Raw genomic sequence first — 20,043 nt, forward strand, 5'->3', positions numbered from 1 at the left:
CAGAGAGGGCTGAGGCCACTGACATCGGCATGACCCAGGCCGGCAGATGCTGACATTCCTTTACTGTGTGATTCCCACAGAGCTGGGGCTTTTCATCAAGAATGAGCATTATTAGTAACCAGACTCAGGGAAGGGAGGGGGACATGTGTGCATGGAGTGAGAGGCAAAGGGAAAGTGGGAGAAAAACAGGGCTGGACACATCGTGGTGCCAGGGACCCAAGGTCAAGGCCTGGGACCCTCAGGCTCGACGGCATTTGAGGTGTGGGACACCTCTGGTTGCAGGGCCCTCAGCTGCCTCATTTAAGATTATGGGTTGTGTTTAGGGGTTACCACCTCAGTCTGGGCATGTCACTGTTCCCCAGAGACTAATATTTCTCAAGAAGTTACTATGTTTCAGTCACTGAAGCCAACAAGGCCTCTACATGGGGTGACCATAGGATATGCCATCTGAACTGGGACTTTTCAGGGTAATGGGGAGTGGGATAAATTCTAAACCCAATAGAACACTGAGCTGGCATGAACTGGGCCAACCGGGATGGACAGTGGCTTTGCTCATACCTCCCTGCTCTTGCAGAGGCAGTCATTGACTAACTTATTAATGTGTGTTGGGTGTTAAGAATTGTCCACTCTTGGCCGGGCGCGGTGGCTCACGCCTGTAATCCCAGCACTTTGGGAGGCCGAGGCGGGTGGATCACAAGGTCAGGAGATCGAGACCATGGTGAAACCACGTCTCTACTAAAAATACAAAAAATTAGCCAGGCGCAGTGGCAGGCGCCTGTAGTCCCAGCTACTTGGGAGGCTGAGGCAGGAGAATGGCAGGAACCCGGGAGGTGGAGCTTGCAGTGAGCCGAGATCGCGCCACTGCACTCCAGCCAGGGGGACAGAGCGAGATTCCGTCTCAAAAAAAAAAAAGAATTGTGCACTCCCATCTTCTCCTTTAAGAGGTAAGCAAATGGTAGCCCTGAAGAATCAGGAATACTCAAGGGCTCAGTACTAAAGCGACATAGTATTCCAGTTAGAGTGCAGGTGCAGACTTTGATACTCCTTGCCTCCAATCTCACTGCTACTGTTTACTCTGAGCAGGTTGTGTTGCCTCTCTGAGCCTCAGTTTGCCCGTGTGCAAAATGGGAATGATAATAATAATACCTACCTTGCCAAGTATTATAAGCTTGAATTGAAATAATGAGGTAAGGAGGTTAGCATGGTGCCTGGTGCATAATAAGCAGCCACACATGGCAGTTAATAGGATTAATTCACAGGGATGGAGAGCCCTCTAAAAAGTTGTATCAAGACTTTGCTAAACAGGCCTCTAACAGAACCTCACCCTCCATCCTCTGGGTGCTCTTCCCAGGGCCTGGTGTACACTTCTCCTTTAGAAGGAACACACACACGTTCTGCCCAGGGCAAGTCTTTCCCTCCTTTCCAGAGGAAAATATCCTGATTCATTTTCCCTGTCAGGAGGCTGAAAGGAACAAGCAAAAAGAAGGAGAGAATTGAGGTCATTGGTCCATCCACACATAAGCTCCAATTCAGTCTTTCCAGGGAATCGCTCTGGATTTACTCACCACCAAGTGACAGAGGAGAGCAACTTAGTAATTTGAAAGCCTGGGAAAAGAACGTGTATTCTAAGATGTTCCCAGTGCTGGTTTGGAATTACTGAGCACTGTTCATTTCAGCCTTCAGCAGATCATGCCATCCTGAGTGGGAGTTGGTAGTTCTATGGAGGTCCTGAGATTAACCCAGAGACTGAGACTGGACTCCAGGGAGTCACAGCCCAGTTCAGGCCTTAGCCAGGGTCCAGACAGTGCTTGTTGGCTTTTCAGCTTTTCCAGAACCTGTATAACCAATCCCTGCCTTGTTGTCTATCTTCCATACTTAGCAAGGTTCCTGTTTCAAGATGCAACCGCAGGATAGAATCAATGTGACAAGACATCTATGCAGTGAGCACTGTGAAACACACAGAGGGCCACAATCTATTATTGCCAGGTGTTGGAAGATCAGGAAGAGCTAAACAGAAGAGGTATGACATGCAAATAGGGCCTTGGAGGATGAGGATGAGTAGAGAGTTTAAGGAAGAGTGGAAAGGAAGGACATTGAAAACACAGGAACAGTATGCACGCAGGTAGGAAGACAAGGTGTGGTTGGCAGATAGATCATATATACATGGGTAATGCCTGGGAACAGGCTTAGGAAAAAATGCTGCCTCAATTTGTTCTCTTATTAATTAGTCTAGTGTCTTTCTGAGTCACACACTGTGATATCCAGGTTCCAAGACAACCTCTAATGATCTCTTCCTCCTGGTTTTCTTGTCTTTGTGTGGTCCTTACTCCCACTGAATAGGGCTGACCATCAAGCCACTATGATGTTGTCAAAATTAAGGTGTGACTTCCAAGGCTAGGTCATACGATATGTTTCCACTTTGCTCTCTCTTGGCTCCTAGCTGTGAGTAAAGACAGCTACCCTATCATTAGGACACTCAAGCAACCCTATGGAGAAGCCCATGTGGTGAGCAACTGAGGCTTCTTGCCAATAGCCAGCACCAACTTGCCAGGCAGGTACGTGAGACACTTTGGGAGTGCATTTTGCAGATCAGGCACATCTTATATGAAGGCACACCTGGCTGATAGCCCATTTGTTACTTCAATAGCCAAAACCACCCAGCTAAGCTGCTCCTGGATTCCAGACTCTTGGAAACTATGTGCCAGTAAATTACCTTTACTTTGAACTCTAAATCAGAATAGACCTATGCTGTGTCTTTCTTTCTTGGAGCTTCCACACAAAGGGATCGTCATCACGGACTGTGTTGCCACAATAAACAGAAGATCTCCCAGGGGCATATTAAAGGGAAATGTGTCCTTAGATAACCTGGAAGCTAGATGTTTGTCAATGTGACTTCATGTGGTTGCTTTTCTCTGCACACATTCTGCATTCTCCTCTATGCAGCTCACTTCCTTTGTACGGCTGTATGTTTCCATTTCCCTAGAACTTGCATTTGTCTATGGTTTGTGGTGGCAACCCTGGCTCTAACCTTATATTACTTTATTGATCCAGCGTCAATCTCAATCTTGCAGCACATTTTGTGAGGCTTAGTTTACATTTTCAAGAGCAAGGATGATTGGCTTCTCTTCAGTCAGGTACCTGCCCATGAATTTTTCAGGTAGGACCAACGAGCAGTCATCCGGTATACACATGGCTCCTTAGCTTCCTTCTTTAGGAATGGACTGGGAGAATCATGTCCAAATGAAGGGGTATAGATCTGCAAGCACTTCAAACTTTGCCATGTGTAGTCCATGTAGCCCCAACTAAGAACTTCTCAGAAAACCCGCTGCAAGATCAAGATCAAACACTCTCTCCATTTTTATGAACTCACTAGGATGTGAAACTTTCTCTCCCAAATAAGAAGAAACTTGAAACATCCTTCTCAGAATAACAAAAGCCTGTTGGCAGCCAGGCATTAGGATTCATGACTCAAGCCCCACATTTTGATAAAAGGAATTCTAAACTCTCAAAAGCAATTATGCATCATATTATATCATCAGAATAAAATAAATATACATCCCAGAATTAATATGAAGGCATAAACAACTGCTGACAGCCTATAAATTGTATTAGGAAAACTTTGATAAACTCTTACTTTTCCGCACTTCCCTCAACCTCATGACAATAACTGTTTAGATTCAGCACATATCAGGGGCATATGTAGTAAGTTTCTTGGTGGCAGCTGGAAGTAAAGAGAGTTAGAAAGAAATAAAAAGGAAAACAGAAAGAGCAGGAGAAATGGGTGGAAGAATAATGACTTTAAAGGGGAAAAGGCCACAAGAAGTGAATCTGATAGCCCAGGAAAATACCCTGTCTCCCTTCTGATAAAGGAAGGTAGCTAGTGGTGTCTTTATGAAATTACTTTTCATGCTTTCCTTCTGGTTCTTAGCAAAGAGGGGACAATTCAGAATGAGCTATTATTTACTCAAGAAATAGTTACTGGACATCTGAAGGCGTCAGAGGTGTTCGAACCAGAGCAACTCCGTCTTGAGTGAGGATGGGACTAGGAAAATGAGGCTGGGACCTGCTGAGTTGCATTTCCAGAAAGGTATTCCTAGCCTTTGGATATTTACGCTTAAGGGAACAGATTGATAATGTTTACTAAACAGATCCAGACTTGGGACTATCCTAATATCCCGATATCTTGAGAACAAAGGCATACCTAATTTTGCTTTAAAGATAACAATATTGGCCGGACATGGTGGCTCACATCTGTAATCCCAGCACTTTGGGAGGCGAAGGTGGGCGGATCACTTGAGGTCAGGAGTTTGAGACCAGCCTGGCCAGCATGGTGAAATCCCATCTCTACTAAAAACACACACACACACACACACAAAGCCGGGCGTGGTGGCACATGCCTGTAGTCCCAGCTACCTGGGAGGCTGAGGCAGGAGAATCGCTTGAACCTGGGAGGCAGAGGTTGCAGTGAGCTGAGATTGTGCCACTGCACTCCAGCCTGAGCAACACAGCAAGACTCCATCTCAAAATAATAATAATAATAATAATAATAATAATAATAATAATAATAGTATTGGTTCTTGCAAAATATAGTAATCAAGAAAACTAATCCTTTATCACAACCCCTGTAGCAGAGCACGTCTCCCAATGATCTTCTCTTATCCTGTATATAAACAAGCATTGTACCTAGGGTGAACGTGTTCCTCCTCTTACTTTCAGGAATGTCCTACTCTGTCTATGGAGTAGCTGTTCTTTCATCACTTTACTTTCTCAATAAATGTGCTTTTTCTTTGCACTGTGGACGCGCCCTGAATTCATTCTTAAGTGAGATCCAAAAACTCTCTCTTGGGGTCTGGATCGGGACCCCTTTCCTATAACAAAGGGACTAAATGGAGTCATGATCTTAGGCAACTTAAAAAAAAAAATACAGGAGACAGTTGAACGAATAATTGAAGATAAATAGGTTCATCGCTGTATCATGGGCATTGTACAAAATTAATTATGTGTCCAGGAAGGTGGGGGAATTGAGCTCCTCACTCTGTTGAATGGGTTCATGGAAAGGGCAGTATTATGGGTTGAACTGTATCTCTCCCCCAAAAGTCCTAACCCTCAGTACTTCATAATGTGAGCTTACTTGGAAATAAGATCATTGCAGATATAATTAGTTAGGTTAGGATAAGGTTATTAGGGCCCTAATTCAATAGGACTGGTACATTTATACTAAGCGGGAAATTTGGAGACAGAGACATGCACCTAGGGAGAATGGCATGTGAAAATGAAGGAAGAATCAGGGTGATGCTTACACAAGCCAAAGAACCCTAAATATCACCAGCAAACCACCAGAAGCTAGGGGATAAGTATGAAGAGATTCTTCCTCAACCTTCAGAAGGAACCATGTCCCAAAATAAAGGACAAACACCTTCATTTTGCATTTCCAGCCTCTAGAATTGTGAAAGGATAAATTTCTGTTGTGTGAGCCACCCAGTTTGTGATACTTAGCTATGGCAGCCATAGCAAACTAACACAGACATGTTATAGTTTCTAAAGATTAAGAGAAGATTAACCTTCAGGCTCAGGAGGCCTGAATAGGGCTTCGGTCACTTGAGGAAGGTAGACTTTGGGAATACGAGAAAATGCCTCATGTTGCAGGAGTGCACATTAGAGAGTGATGCAAAGCGTGGCTGTAGAGAAAGAGAAAGGGAATGAATTGTGAAGGCACGTGTTGGAATGTTGCAGCAATTTTTAATGAAAGCTGGGGAAAAGAGAGGCATTGAGGCATCGGAATCATGTGAGGGCTGCCCTATGATGTGTTGACAGTATACCTGGTACTAACAGATATCCAGAAGCTCTTTGTTGAATGAATCAACAAGAATTGGCTACTTCAGTGCAAATAATAAGACATGGGACATCCAGCATCAGGCTCTACCACATAGCCTGTTGCGTGAATGTTCCAGGTGCTTTGTAGTCCCCTGGTGAAGGAAGAGCCCCAAAGGCAAGACATTCTCATTTTCCCTGAAATGAAAAGGTCAGCCCTAGCAAAGGGGAGGAAGTGTTCCTTGTACCTCTGTCTTCCCCATGCTTCCCTGCCTTTCCACCTAGCTTGCTCGTCGAATGTCGTTTTAGGAACCATGGGTTGCCAAATTGCTCCTTAACCTGAATTCTATACAGAAAGTGTAAGATGGACTGAGAAGCCAGGAGTAGTAACCGGTAGGTGGAGAGATAGTGACCAGCCCCTGGGCCCCTTCAGAGGACTTGCCCAACTTCTGAACTGCTTTTTCTGAAACATTCTGCCTTCTCCACAAATCACGTTGTGGGTTGTGGTGGGAGCCAGAGGGGGGCAGCCTTGTAGCAAAATGCCTGGAGGCTGCATTAACTTCTTTCCCTGACAACTTATATGTCAGCTAATTTATATGCTACCTCCTATTAGTTTGGGGAAAAAATATAGCTAACGATAACGAAGAGAAAGCCATCTATTTCTTTAGCTTAAACATACCCGCTTCAGTGGTGAACAGTTGATCTCTAAGCTTGCTGTTTTCAGGCTATAAAAGCTGTTTATTTCACTCTATAAAAGAACATTTGAACTTATATAGCTATTTAAGTTTAAATGTTTGGGGGGAAAGAAAAATGCAAGGGGAATTAGCAAAGAGAGGCTGAAACCTGATCTCTCTGGGCTGCAGGGCTTGCATAGAAACTTCCTTCTTTGGGAATCCCCCCTGCCTGCCCCCATGCACCCACTGCAGCACCAGCCCACAGGAAATGTACTGAGCTGAGTGTGATTTCAACATTAGCAGTCATTTCGGCAAAGCTCTCAGAGTCAATTTCTCATACACTGGCGTGATTCGCATTCACTGGGGACCCTTTGGCTCTTAAAAAGCTGCAGTTGCCCCAAAGAGGTGACGGACATGAACAAATCTGTGTTGTTTTTCTCTTAAAAACTGTGAGTTTGCATGAGGGATCTGGGTAGAAATGTGCTTCTTCTCTGTGCATCATGGGAGGCTGCTGCTCTGTTGGCTCTGAGAATGACAGATAAGTCTCGAGTTTTTGACAGATGAGCTGCTTTCTCTTGAGGAGTGCCCAGACTTCATGAGTTAGCCACCAGAACGCTGCCTTTATGTCTTTCTGGAAGAGTTAAACATTCTCCAAACAGGCTGACCATGCATCTTAGTTTGCCCATTACAATCCCAGTTCATACCTGTTGTGTTCTTGGTGTACTTTCAATGGTGCTTCCTTGACCTTTCAGAATGTCCTGCTTCATATCATACCTTGTACGACCAATCTAGTCCTGGAAGTCTGTTCTTGCATTTTAGGCCACATTTGCACCCAATTTGGGGAGATATAAGTGCTTTGGGATACAGACGAGTTTGAGAGATGAGTTCTCTTGGTTTGGGTTCCCATAACATCAGCTCTGAGTCAATTGTGTGCAAGCAGTGTATTTGATATATTTGGGAGGTGCAGGAAACACCTGTTGGCAAATAGAGATATGAGAATAAAAGGACGGCAACTAAAATAGGTGCCCTGGACATCTGGAACTTAATTCTCCTGAGGACACTCTGGCAGAAAAAGAATGCTGTAGAATCATTTCTCATGGTGGGTGAAGATAATCCCAGGGGTGTTATTTCCATTACTTCCTGTCTGGCTGCTAGAGGGCAGAGCAGCCTTCAGCTGCTTCAGAGAAAAGCTACAATCATAGGAAAGAAGGATGAAATGGAGAAAGAAAACACAAGTGTTATCGGTTATCCAAATGTTTCCCGATCTTTCTAGGCTTAGCTTAATTGACACATATGTTCCTTCAGCAGGGTCATCTTCATAGTGAGATTATTTTAAGTGTAATTGTTTACTGTATGTCCCACCTGCCGAACTATGATCTTCATGAGGGCAGGACTGCACAGGTTTTCTTCAATATGTTCTTTGAACATAGTATGATAATTTTGCCAAAAGCATCAATAAATAAATACATTGATTTATTTATTTATATGTCAGTTGCTTTCATATACTCTATCACTCAATGTTTTCCATTCTATGAAGTAACTATTACAATCTCCAACTTGTAGACAGGGAAACAAGGAGACTTCTCAATATTATATTGTTAGGAAATACAAATCTAGGTCTGTCTTATTAATTCCACCTGCTTCCTCTTCCAGTATAGTCTTCTGGTAAAGAGGAGTATTGATAAATAAAGATCTTCCCACTTTTTTTTTTTTTTTTTTTTTTTGAGACAGGGTCTTGCTCTGTCACCTGGGCTGGAGTGCAGTGGAGAAATTATAGCTCACTGCAGCCTTGAACTCCTGGGCTCATGCAGTCATCTTGCCTTCGCCTCCCAAGCTGCTGGGACGTGTAGCATGCCACAGTGCCTGGCTAATTTAAAAAATGTTTTTGTAGAGATAGGGTCTTGCTATGTTGCCCAGGCTGGTCTTGAACTCCTGGCCTCAAGCAATCCTCCCATCTCAGCCTCCCAAAGCACTTGGATTACAGGCATGAGCCACTGTGCCCAGCCAAGATCTTCCCATTCTTGCAGGCCTCTTTGTATCTCAGCATGTTGTGTTCTACAACACACATGCTTCCTAATCCTAGTCTGCCACTTCATATACTTTTGGCCCTTCTCCAATTTACCCTCCTATTTAGGGTGTAAGACTCAAGCCTGCTCTAATTGTTTAAAGACTTAACATGGAAAAGGATAATGTTTTGTTTGTTTTAATCTTCAGGCAAGGGGGAAAATGCCAAAGTTTCAGAAGCTAGTGCTTGCTTTTCCCATGAATGATTCTACTCATGAAAAAATGTAAAAGCACTTAAGGATTTCTGACTTTTTTTTTTCCCTTTTGCATTGTCAAAAGTCTGGTCAAGGTTTGATGGGGGCAGGGGTGAAGTGAGGTGCTGTGCTGGTAAATGTTCAAAAACCAGCTTCCCTGTAACAAACTTTCATTTGTAGCATATGCCACTTTCCATGGTGTAAACTTAAAATTGACCACTATGGCCAATTTTAAGCTCTCAGTGTTGAATCACTGAATGTGGATGTTGAGAATAGATGCACAGTACTACAACATTATACAGCATTTCCATCATATGGATATAATACATGTAAATAACCTCACAACCATGGATTGTAGTTCAATAATTGAAAATCGTGAATTTTGAATATTTACTTATTACTTTTTAAAGTGCAATTTATTAACTTAAAGTTTATTAATGTAACTTTTATTAACAGCTGCATCTAACAACTAGCTCACAAAATTTCTGTAAGTAAGTTTAATCATCAGCTTTCATGGGCTGGTACAGCTACACCATTTTAGAGACTCTCTCTTGAGTAAGTCCTTTAGTTTGCAGATTCTACTCAGATCTTTATCCTAACTTCAAATGAGTGAGCTCTTCAGGTGAAATTGGCCAATGGAAAGTGGTTCAAGATTATGGCTGGACAACTGGAGAGTGAACTATCTTTTGATGCTCTCAAAGTTTGAGACACTTTATGTGTGAGATATTTGGCTTGCCACTAGCCTCCTCCCTAATCAGTTATTGGCCTTTTGTGACCTTGTGTCACTGGAGGCTGATGCCTAAGGACTGCACTGCTCAAGGTCCTTTGACCTTTTGCTTCTTGTTGAGCTCAGCCAAAAAAAAAAAAAAAGGCACTGGCAAGATACAAGAAATAAGAAGAGAGGAAAGAATTCGGAGTATTTATACCTCTACTCTCTCCCTGCCTCACTGCAGTTCTGACATTAGCTGAAAACGGCTCCTCTTAGGTGAGCATGTCCCATGGCTCTCACTAGACCAGTCCCAGTTCCCTCCCCTTGGTTTTCCCTATAGCTGCTTCCTGGGTGCCCCACCAACCTTCAGTCTACACCTCTGTAAACAGTTGCTTTATTAAATTCTTTCCAGCTAAACAGTTTTGAGTGTGTCTTGTATGATACAAGCACCCTGTGTGATATACCAAGTGCATATATCCAGAGTAATATATCCAGCTGCACTGGTCTTTAGGAAACCTAATAACTTAATTGCTCATATGGGGAGCACATTTCTATGTTATATTCTCATTATGCTCACCCCATCATGTCCATACTATTATCAATGCCCAGTTACCAATGATCAGTGGGAAAAGGGGACACAGACAATTAGCTTTCCAAATATAGGGCTTTCTCAACTCCCACATGCAACTTCATATACCCAGTGAGCACACCATTAACTCACCTTGGCTAGTTGGCTGAAAGTGGCTCATGCTTGGCTTTGAGAGCCAGGATTTAGCTCTAATATTAGGCACAGTCTGTCCTGTGTGACTTGTAATGAAACCAGGCAGCTGCTAGGGCTCTCTCTTATGGTCCCTATCTTGTTCATCTGGCACAACAGCTGTCTCTGAACTCTGCGTATTGTCTTGTTCTTGTGGACACCATTCTCTGGCCTGACATTCTTCTTGGCCTATTGTCCCAGACCCGTGCATGAATTCTGCTGTCAAAACATCTAGGAGCCAATACTAGGTCATTAAACTAACATAAATTGAGACCATGCACCAGTTACACACTCAATTCATATTAGCACAGTGCTAAGAAGTTCACACATACAGGCTCTTCTACTATGGTCAAAACCCAGTGAGGTTGGTACCATTTATCCCATCTCTCCAACCTATTACCAACTTGTGCTGGTCATTTGTCTGCACTCGGATATATTCCTTACCCTTCTTTCCATCTTCTCTGTATTGCAGGAAACTACATTTACAGGTTCCCTTGACCACTAGTTGCTGGCTAGATATGGCCAACTGAAGGACTTGGCAAGACATAGGACAGGAAAAGGCCAGGGTAATTTTCTTTCTCTCCCACCTGTGGCAGCATCTCTGGAAACAACTGTGCTTCTCTTGCAGTTCCCACTCTCACTGAACAGCGTATGCCTTGAAAGCCTAGCAGGCCTGCCACAGTCCCAGCTTCCACAGGGCTCTTGGGATCCTGCATAACTGCTTTCTTTCATTGTCCTTCCAGCCCTAGACAAGGCACTCACGTTCTAGTCGCTAATCTCTTGCTTCATCTCCTCTTCACTGTTTTAATTCTTCTTATACCTTAAAACTAATTCCTTACATTAAATTTTCTCTATTGAAGTACCTTGCACGTGTTTTGCTTTCCTGGCTGCACTTTACTGGTGGGTTCCTCTATCCCTTGTCTTCTATAATCATATTTCTATAGCTCTGTGTGTATGTGGGTGTGTGTTTAATTTATTGAAAGCATCCTGTACTATAACTGTTTGTTCTCTTTATAGCATTAACTAGCAATTACTATCTATAACTACTTATATTAATAACAGTTTATGCCCTTTTACCTGTTTATTATCTGCCTTCCCTGATAGCCTGTAAGCTCTACGAAGGCAAGCATTTCACATATTTTATTCATTGATGTATTTGCAACACTCAGTAGATGACTGACTCGTGGGTAATCATATTAAATAAATGAATGAAAACATTAATGAATCCCCATTTTACATATAAACACACTCAAGCTTAAAGAGGTGAATTAAAAGTTTAGATCATCTGATTTTGTGCTGCCAAGTAGCTCAGTGAACTGCCTCCTTTATGCCACCTGCTTTTTTCTATGGATTTAGAATTGTGGCCCAGATTTCCTATGGTAGCAGCCATCTTATTTCACCTTGAATCTCCCAATCCCATTGTCCCTGTTTCTCCAGCACTGTTGTGTACCTGCTCTAACTGTAGCCTGCTGTTGTGTCATCCCTGTCATACCAGACTGTTTATGCTTCCTTCCATGGCACCATGAGCCATATTTCCCAATATTTCTCCCAGTCCTGGGGTGAGCCACATTTCATTCCAGCCTGGATCCCTGACTTTCATAAGAGTACTTATGAAACTGCATCCCAACATTTCCTAACAATGTATAACATCTGGTGGAACTGAGGAACTTAGACCTACGCCTAAAATAGGGGGTTTCCCCAAATAACCTGCCTTGAGCTGAGTCTGGCCGGAGCTCCCTGCTAGTGTTGCCAGAGAAAATATAAAATACCCAATTGAATTTGAATTTCAGAAAACAATATATATGTATATACTGGTACTGAAAAAGTATTTATTGTTCATCTGAAATTCAAATCCAACGAGACACCCTGTATTTTCGATTGCTACATCTGGCAACCCTACTGCCTACAGTTGTCAAACACTGGGAGAGCTGAAACATTAAGTAAGACTACGTTCCTTTCCAAGAGAACTTTGGAAAATTATCAGAATCTCCCAAAGACATGTAAAAAATCAGATCCCCAAGTCCAATCCCAGACCTCCTTGTTGGGTAAGACCTCCGATCTGCATCTTTAAAAGCGTCCCTTGTATTCTATGGGTCAAGCAGGCTTTATGACAACTCTGATTGTTGCCATAACAGAAGCAATGAGAGAAATCAGTGGATGCAGATAGAAATGAAAACAAAACAGAACAAGAGTTTTAGGTGACACCAGAAATCAGGGTATCTGATTCTCAAATATTGTGCTCCTCTGAAGCAGAAGGGAGGGACTGCCTGTGCCCAGAACTGTTGACCGATCGTGTCCTGGAGACTGCTTCCTGTCCCTGTTCTCCAGCCTTGCCTCCTCAGCACTCTGGATGGCGGAGGTCCCGACAGTAACCAGGCAACTCTAGAGGCTGGCCTGAGCTCCCTGCTAGGGTTGCCAGAGAAAATATAAAATACCTGAATCAATTTGAATTTCAGATAAACAATATGTATGTATATGCTGGTACTGAAAAAGTATTTGTGGTTCATCTGAAATTCAAATCCAACTGGACACTGTATTTTTTATTGCTACATCTGGCAACTCTATCTACAGTTGTCAAATACTGGGAGGGCTGAAGCATTAACTAAAACTATGTTCCTTTCCAAGAGGACTTTTTCTCTTTTGTAAAATAATTTTCAGCTTTTATTTTAGATTCAGGAGGTGCATGTGCAGGTTTGTTACGTGGGTATATTGTGCGATGCTGAGGTTAGAGGTACAAATTATCCCATTACCCAGATAGTGAGCATAGTATGCAATAGGCAGGTTTTTAGCCCTTGCCCTCCTCCCTCTCTTCTTCTCTAGTGGACCCCAGTACCTATTGTTTCTATTTTTATGTCCATATGTGCCCAATACTTAGCTCCCACTTAGAAGTGAGAATGTCCAGTGTTTGTTTCTCTTTTCCTGTGTTAATTCGATTAGAATGCTAGTCTCCAGCTGCACGCATGCTGCTGCAAAAGGCATGATTTTATTCTTTTTTATGGCTGCATAGTATTCCATGGAAACTCTTTAGTATTCCATGTTTATGTTTATTGGCATCAATACAGCTAAACCAGATCAACTGCTTTACATGTACAGTTTATCTTCCAATTTTGGTCACTGCAAGGATGTTTATCAAATGAATTTTCCAAAGAAAATTCACATTTTCTTTATCCAATCTACCCTTAACGGGCACCTAGGTTAATTCCGTGTCTTTGCTATTGTGAATAGTGTTGCTGTGAACATAGGAGTGTATGTATTTGTGTTTTGTTTTTGTAGAACTATTTATTTTCCTTTGGTTGTATACCCAGTAATAGGATTGCTGGATTGAATAATACTTCTGTTTTAAGTTCTCTGAGAAATCTCCAAATTGCTTTCTACAGTGGCTGAACTTTTCTATTTCTACCAATAGTGTATAAGCATTCACTTTTCTTTGCAGCCTTACCAGCAACTGTTATTGTTTTACTTTTTAGCAATAGCCTTTCTGACTGCTGTTAAATCACATCTCATTTTGGTTTTGATTTGCATTTCTCTGATGATTAGTGATGTAAAGCATTTTTTATGTTTATTGGCCATTTGTATGTCTTTTGATAAATATCTGTTTATGTCCTTTGCCCGTTTTTAAATTTTTTTTTGTTGTTTGTGTTTTGAGTTGTTTTAAGTTCCTTATAGATTCTAGATATTAGACCTTTGTCAGATGTGTAGTTTCTGAACATATTCTCCCATTCTATGGGTTGTTTTTTTACTCTGTTGATAGTTTCTTTTGCTGTGCAGAAGATTTTTAGTTTAATTAGGTCCCATTGCTCAATTTTTGTTTTTGTTGCACTTTCTTTTGGGGACTTAGTCATAAAGTCTTTGCTAACCCTGATGTAAGAGGACATTTTGAACTTCTGTTTCTTTGAGTCACATGAAGCCAGTGATGTTGAGGAAGTCCGTCTTTAATAAACATTGTCTTCTGCAAGACTTATTATTTGACAGATTCAATTCTGCACACATGTAGTATTTAGTACCTGTTTCTGTCTGCCATATGGGTTCCAAGTCTATCCCCAACATGATGGTGGCAAATGCTCGATGTTCTGGGACGACTTTGGCGAGAAGTTCCATCTAATTAGAAGATCAGCATCAATACAGCTAAACCAACTCAACTGTTTTAGACGTACAATTTATTTTCCAATTTTGGTTACTGCAAGGATGTTTACCAAATTTGTTTAAGGGCATATCCTGCCTTACTTTGCATTTCTCACAGATACATGTTAAACATGGAATTTAATACATAAAAAGAGTAGGATATGCCCTTTCCATAAGTGATGGGATTGTTTAGTATTCTTGCGGAAGTCTCTGTGTTTGTCCTTTATTTATTCATTTAATAAATCTTTTTTGAGAGTATATTATGTGCTATATGGTGTTCTAGGTGTTGGGAATATTGAAGTGAAGCAAAACAAAACACAGTCTTAAGGAGTTTATGCTATGGATAAAATGAGAAAGAAGCCGGCAGGATGGGCCTCTGGGGAGGTAATGGGGCTGCAATTTTAAAATATTCATTAAGAAAAACCTCACTGAAGAGGTGACATTTAAGCAGCAATTTGAAGGAGAACTGCTTTTAGGATTTTAAAAACTCTTTAGTGAATTTGTTTAACTGTCGTTCATTTTAAAATGTATACATTTACCTAAAATGGAGTACTTCATAGCAAGTCTATCATTTATCAGGACATCAAATTTGTAAGGTGATATTGGAATGCAATGTGCTTAAGGTAAATATCCACTCTTCAATCTCAAATGGACCAACTCAGAAATACACAGTGTATTACAGTTGTTTCTAATTAATATTTGTTCATGCAGTCTAGTGCTTAAAGTGTAGGTTCTGCAGTGCAACTGCTTGGTTTCAAATTCTGTCCCCACCACTTAGTAATGATATTATGTATGACAGATTGTTATAACTTTCCGTACCTCAGTTTCCTAATGTTAAATTGGGATAACTGTATTAGTTACCTCGGAGTGTTATTGTGAGGATTCAACAAGACAATGTGCAATTCCTATCCCATAGAAAGTTATTCATGGTATGCTAATAAGCTGGCTCTCCAGAAGAAAAAAAAAAGCCCTGACATAGAGTTTGCCAATGTCCATGGTGTAAATAGTCTCACCTTAGTCAATTTCAAGCTCAGTACATTGTCACTGAACATAGAGTTGGGAAGACATGCACACAGTCAGCTACAATGAGCTATAACACTGTACTGACTATAACACACTAAATAAATGATTCATGGTGTCATATTATCAAGTGTAAGTATTTATTTGTAGGAAAATAATGGTCTTAAGAATGTATCTTTATGGACATATATTGATGGCTTTAGAGTAGACTTTCTCAACCTTGGCACTCTTGAAAGTTTGGGTTTGATTTTGTTTTTTTTCATTGAGAGGCTGTCTTGTGCATTATAGAATGTTTAACAGATTCCCTGACCTCTATTCATTAGATGCCAGGAACTACCCTCCTGCCCCAGTTGTGACAACCAAGCATGTTTCCAGACATTGTCAGATGTCATCTGAGGGCAGGGAGGAATTCCCTGGTTGAGAACCATTGCTTTATAGAAATGGTAGCTAGAAAAGCTAGAAAAACATATTTCTAGAGGAGTAAATTTAAAATCACATTTTAAAAGAAAGTAACAACAATACAAGTGATTACAAATACACTGAAAAGAGTACCAGATTTTAAGTAATTGATATTTTTAAAAAGATGAGCAATGGGTTAACACTAGGTGGAAAGGTGGGCTAAGATGTCACAGGTGGCAAGCACCATGGCAGAGTGGCTGGAGCCTGTTGGTATCAGACAGGCCTTGGCTCTTACCTAGACTCTGCTCCTTATTTGCTGTGTGATTCTGGGCAAGTCACTTAACCACTCAGAGCCTTGGGATCCTCATTAATGGAAAAAGAATGAAGACTGACTGAAACAGATTGCAAACATAATAATCAAGTCTTATAAGTATTTATTGAAGAGGAAAGAAAAGGGTCCTTGTTAGCTCTGTGTTTTGGGGGACTGGTAGGCCTTGGGCAAAGACTAATGGGAGGGGAAACCCAAAAGGTGGGGTGGACTGGAAAGCACAACATGATAAAGTGCCTGCCCCGTCACACACGGCTGCAGGTCACTGCTTGGAAATGTGAGAACAAAATGGGACCCCAAGCTAATGACTTTCAGGTGTGCTGGCCCGGCTGCCTGGCCATTGGGGAATCACATAGAGGCCAAGGCTAACGCTCCAGGGCTGCCAAGGCAAACATCCAGACCCAGGGCAAATCAACCAAAGCCAGGGTCTTGGGGGCCTCTCACTGGACTGCACAGCACCCTGTGGCTGCCTGGGCTTGCACCTGCCCACTGCAGACACAGCAGACACTGCACCCTTGCCTCTCTCACTTCAGGTCTGCTGTCCTTGCTCCCAGATGTCCCTGTTGCCCTGCTACCTGCCCAACCCAGTACTGGCACTACTGTTCTCTCTCAATCTCAACCTTATGAAACCCCAGTGAAAATTCTGCTGATTGGAATGATGCCTGAGTCAGTGCACTTTAGCTATGTGGACAGAGAATTCCATCCTCCCTCCTGCCTACCCTTTGTTTGCTCTATTCTTTGCATTTTGCACAGTGCTCCACTCCAGCCCTCACTAATGTTTCATGGTGTTCCCTTCCTCCTTCCATCACCCAACTGTGGAGATGGACGCAACCTATGATGCATTTCATACAAGCTCTTCTCTGCTCACACAACACTCTCTGATGAGCCACAGGGCAGACTGAATGTCACATTTGTGGCATCAGTTACTCCAAAGGACATGATGGAAGGTAGCCAGGTGGGTGAGCATGCAAGTGGAGTCAGCTGGGTTCAGGGATGCTTACTGATACCACACAAATTCTGCCTTGCAGTCCCCTGACCCTGGGCTTACAGAAGGATTTGCTCTGACTTCACAAACAAAACTGTTGTAAAAGTATTTTTGCTCTGGGACTTACAGTCATGGGTCAGAATCTAGATGCTGCTGCTTACTTAATAGCTATGCAAACATTATTAAGCTCTCTATGCCTCAGTTTTCTCAACTGTCAAACTCTTTTGTATGATTGTTGGGAAGATAACTGAGATTATTTATTCTTTCATTTAACAAGTATTTACTAAGCATTGATGATGGTCCAGAAGCAGTGCTAGACCCTGGACCTTAGGGATACAGATTTGAATACAGCATAGTCTCTGGTCTCCAGGGGCCACAGTCTAGGAGTAAAGGCAGATGAAAAACTATAGCAAGATGAAATATTTTATGTGTGTATAATACACATAACCGATAAGAGTAGAGTCTTCCTGGAATACACCCTTCGTAATCCTGCTTCAGGGCCTTGGCACTTACTGTTCCCTCTGCCCTCAAACTTGCCTCCCAGATATCTGCCAAGTTTGCTCCTTAACTTTTTTCTGGTCTTTGCTCAAATGGCATTTTGTCATAGGCATCTTCCCTTTCCACCTTATATAAAATAACATCCCCTCTCTTGGGATCTATTCCCATATCTGTTTCTTCCTAGCCATATCACCACCTGATACATTATCTTTCTTTTTCCTTCCCTTCCCTGCTCTAGAATGTGAACTCCATGTGGGCAGGAGTGTTGTTTTATTCACTGCTGTAACTCAAGCAACTAGGACTATGTTTGTAATGTAATTAAATGTTACAATAAATATTTGCTGACTGAATGAACAAATAAACAAAAAATGGGTGAAAATTGGAATGAAAGAATAAAAGACATAATTCTTACTGGGAGAGTCTCAAAGAAGAAAACCTTTGAGAGGGACCTGCAGGTGTCAGAGTTACTTGAATAATACAGGGAAGGGATGAGGGAAGAGAATGTGCAAGGACAAATAGAAAGTCATGATCTGTTCTAGAAGCAGCTGTTATTTGTTAGTAACTAGAAAGATGAAGATAGGCTCAGAGGCATGGCAGGAAATGCATGTGGAGAGTAAGCTGGCAACAGATCTCGTTTAATCCCTTCTAGGAAGAGTGTACTTGGCATGCAACCTAGAACTTAATTTTATTTTTAAAAACTAGCACAGTGACAGGCGCATAGAAGATGCCCAATGTTTTTCCAGCATATGCTTTCCATATATCAGTCTGTGAGAAGTGCATAGAAATCTCTAAGGTGAACTATTCTACTGACCCCAGCTGGCCTCCTATCCTCTGAACAAAGATGATGGCCTTATGGAAGGTAAGACCTGGGGTAATTGGTGTTTGGAGGGCACCACACTGCAGGCTGTGTATGTCAGCATTAGTATACAACCTATGGAAAGGTTTGCCCCTTCTCAGAATCCAGGCAAGGCCAGCCTGCCCCAGTCCAAATATTCATCCCAATTTTAAACTCTCCATTTCAAAAGTGCTGTTCCTTATAGTGTTGATAAATTAGGGCTTAATTATCCCAGCTCCAGTTCCTCTATGCTCTGGTTACAGTAAATAAACCAGTGCCTGTTTAAATAGATTTTTATAATGGGGCAAGCTCTTATGTAGACTTTTTACTGAAACAGAATGACTGCTTTGAAGAGAGCCCAAGTTTCATAGAAGAGGCTTGTGGCAACTTCTCCCTGGCTCTACAGATGTGCTTGGAGAAAAAAGGAAGCTGAATACTCAGACTGGACTAAAATGAGGGAGGCCACAAAGGAACTCTGTGAAGTCAGCACTATTGATTCTTACTCTAGTTTCTCACACATGTCTAAAGTTTTAAAGAGATCATAGTCTAAGAGGAATTGAAGAGCCATATTATTTTTGAAATGCATTTTTAAATTTTTTAATGATAGTTCAGAAGTAAATGAATGTAACTGCTGTGGTATGGAAGCATGGTGTGAGGTAGGGATGTGTGTGTGTGTGTGTGTGTGTGTGTGTGTGTGTGTGTGTGTGTAAATGGAATAATTATAAACTTTGGTGAATGATCTCTTAGGTTATCTCAATTGTAGGTGGCATTACAATTTACTCTTGATTTTAAAGCCTCATCATATCTCACCCAGAACAATGGCCACTTAATTAACTTTTTTGCCTCCAAGTTCACCCAGGTACAATGCACTTGTCATATCACCATCAGCCAAATCTTTCCAATATATAAATTGAATAATGTCACACTCCTGTGCAAAACCCCTTTAATATAAGCCTCTGTCCTACAGAATAGCATCCAAACCCCTTGACCTGGAATTTAGAGGTCCCTTCCAAGCAGCATCTGGCTATCTTGCCATTTGCTATGTTTCAAATGATGGAAATCACCAGGGCCCTGCTATATTATTGTCTTCCTGTTTGTCAATAAAAAATTACTGAGCACCATCAGTAAATATTTCTTTATTGAAAAAATAAAGATAATTTGAAGGAGGTACACAAATACAAACATCTATTTATGTTCTCTCCCTTTTATCCCTTTCTTTTTTATGGCTCCAACATTTTTACAAATACTTAACTTCTATGATGGGACCCATGTGCTCATAAATTAAGATTAGAATGAGAAACATTGAAAGGATGAATAAGCCAAGTCTACCTTTTATTTAAGGGGCAAGCATTGGCAGAGACATTGCTCACGCATTGTAAAGAAATGACTGTGTCCTCTTTAGAAAAATTCCAAAATGGCTAATCAAGAGACACAGGCTGAATGAGTGATAGGACCTTGCCTCACTCAGCTAAGAAGAGAGGAAGGACTCCTGGTGCTCTCATCCCCACAGATCTCCCCGTGGCACCATCACAACCCTGGCTACACCAACCTCCATGTGCCACCTCCTTCAGAGAAAAGCTTTTAGTAGCAGCCTACTCTTGACAATCACTGATGACCAGCATGCTTTGGGTTCCATTGAAAAGCCAG

This window comes from Macaca mulatta, chromosome 10, assembly GCF_049350105.2.
Source record: "Macaca mulatta isolate MMU2019108-1 chromosome 10, T2T-MMU8v2.0, whole genome shotgun sequence".
Taxonomy (NCBI): domain Eukaryota; kingdom Metazoa; phylum Chordata; class Mammalia; order Primates; family Cercopithecidae; genus Macaca; species Macaca mulatta.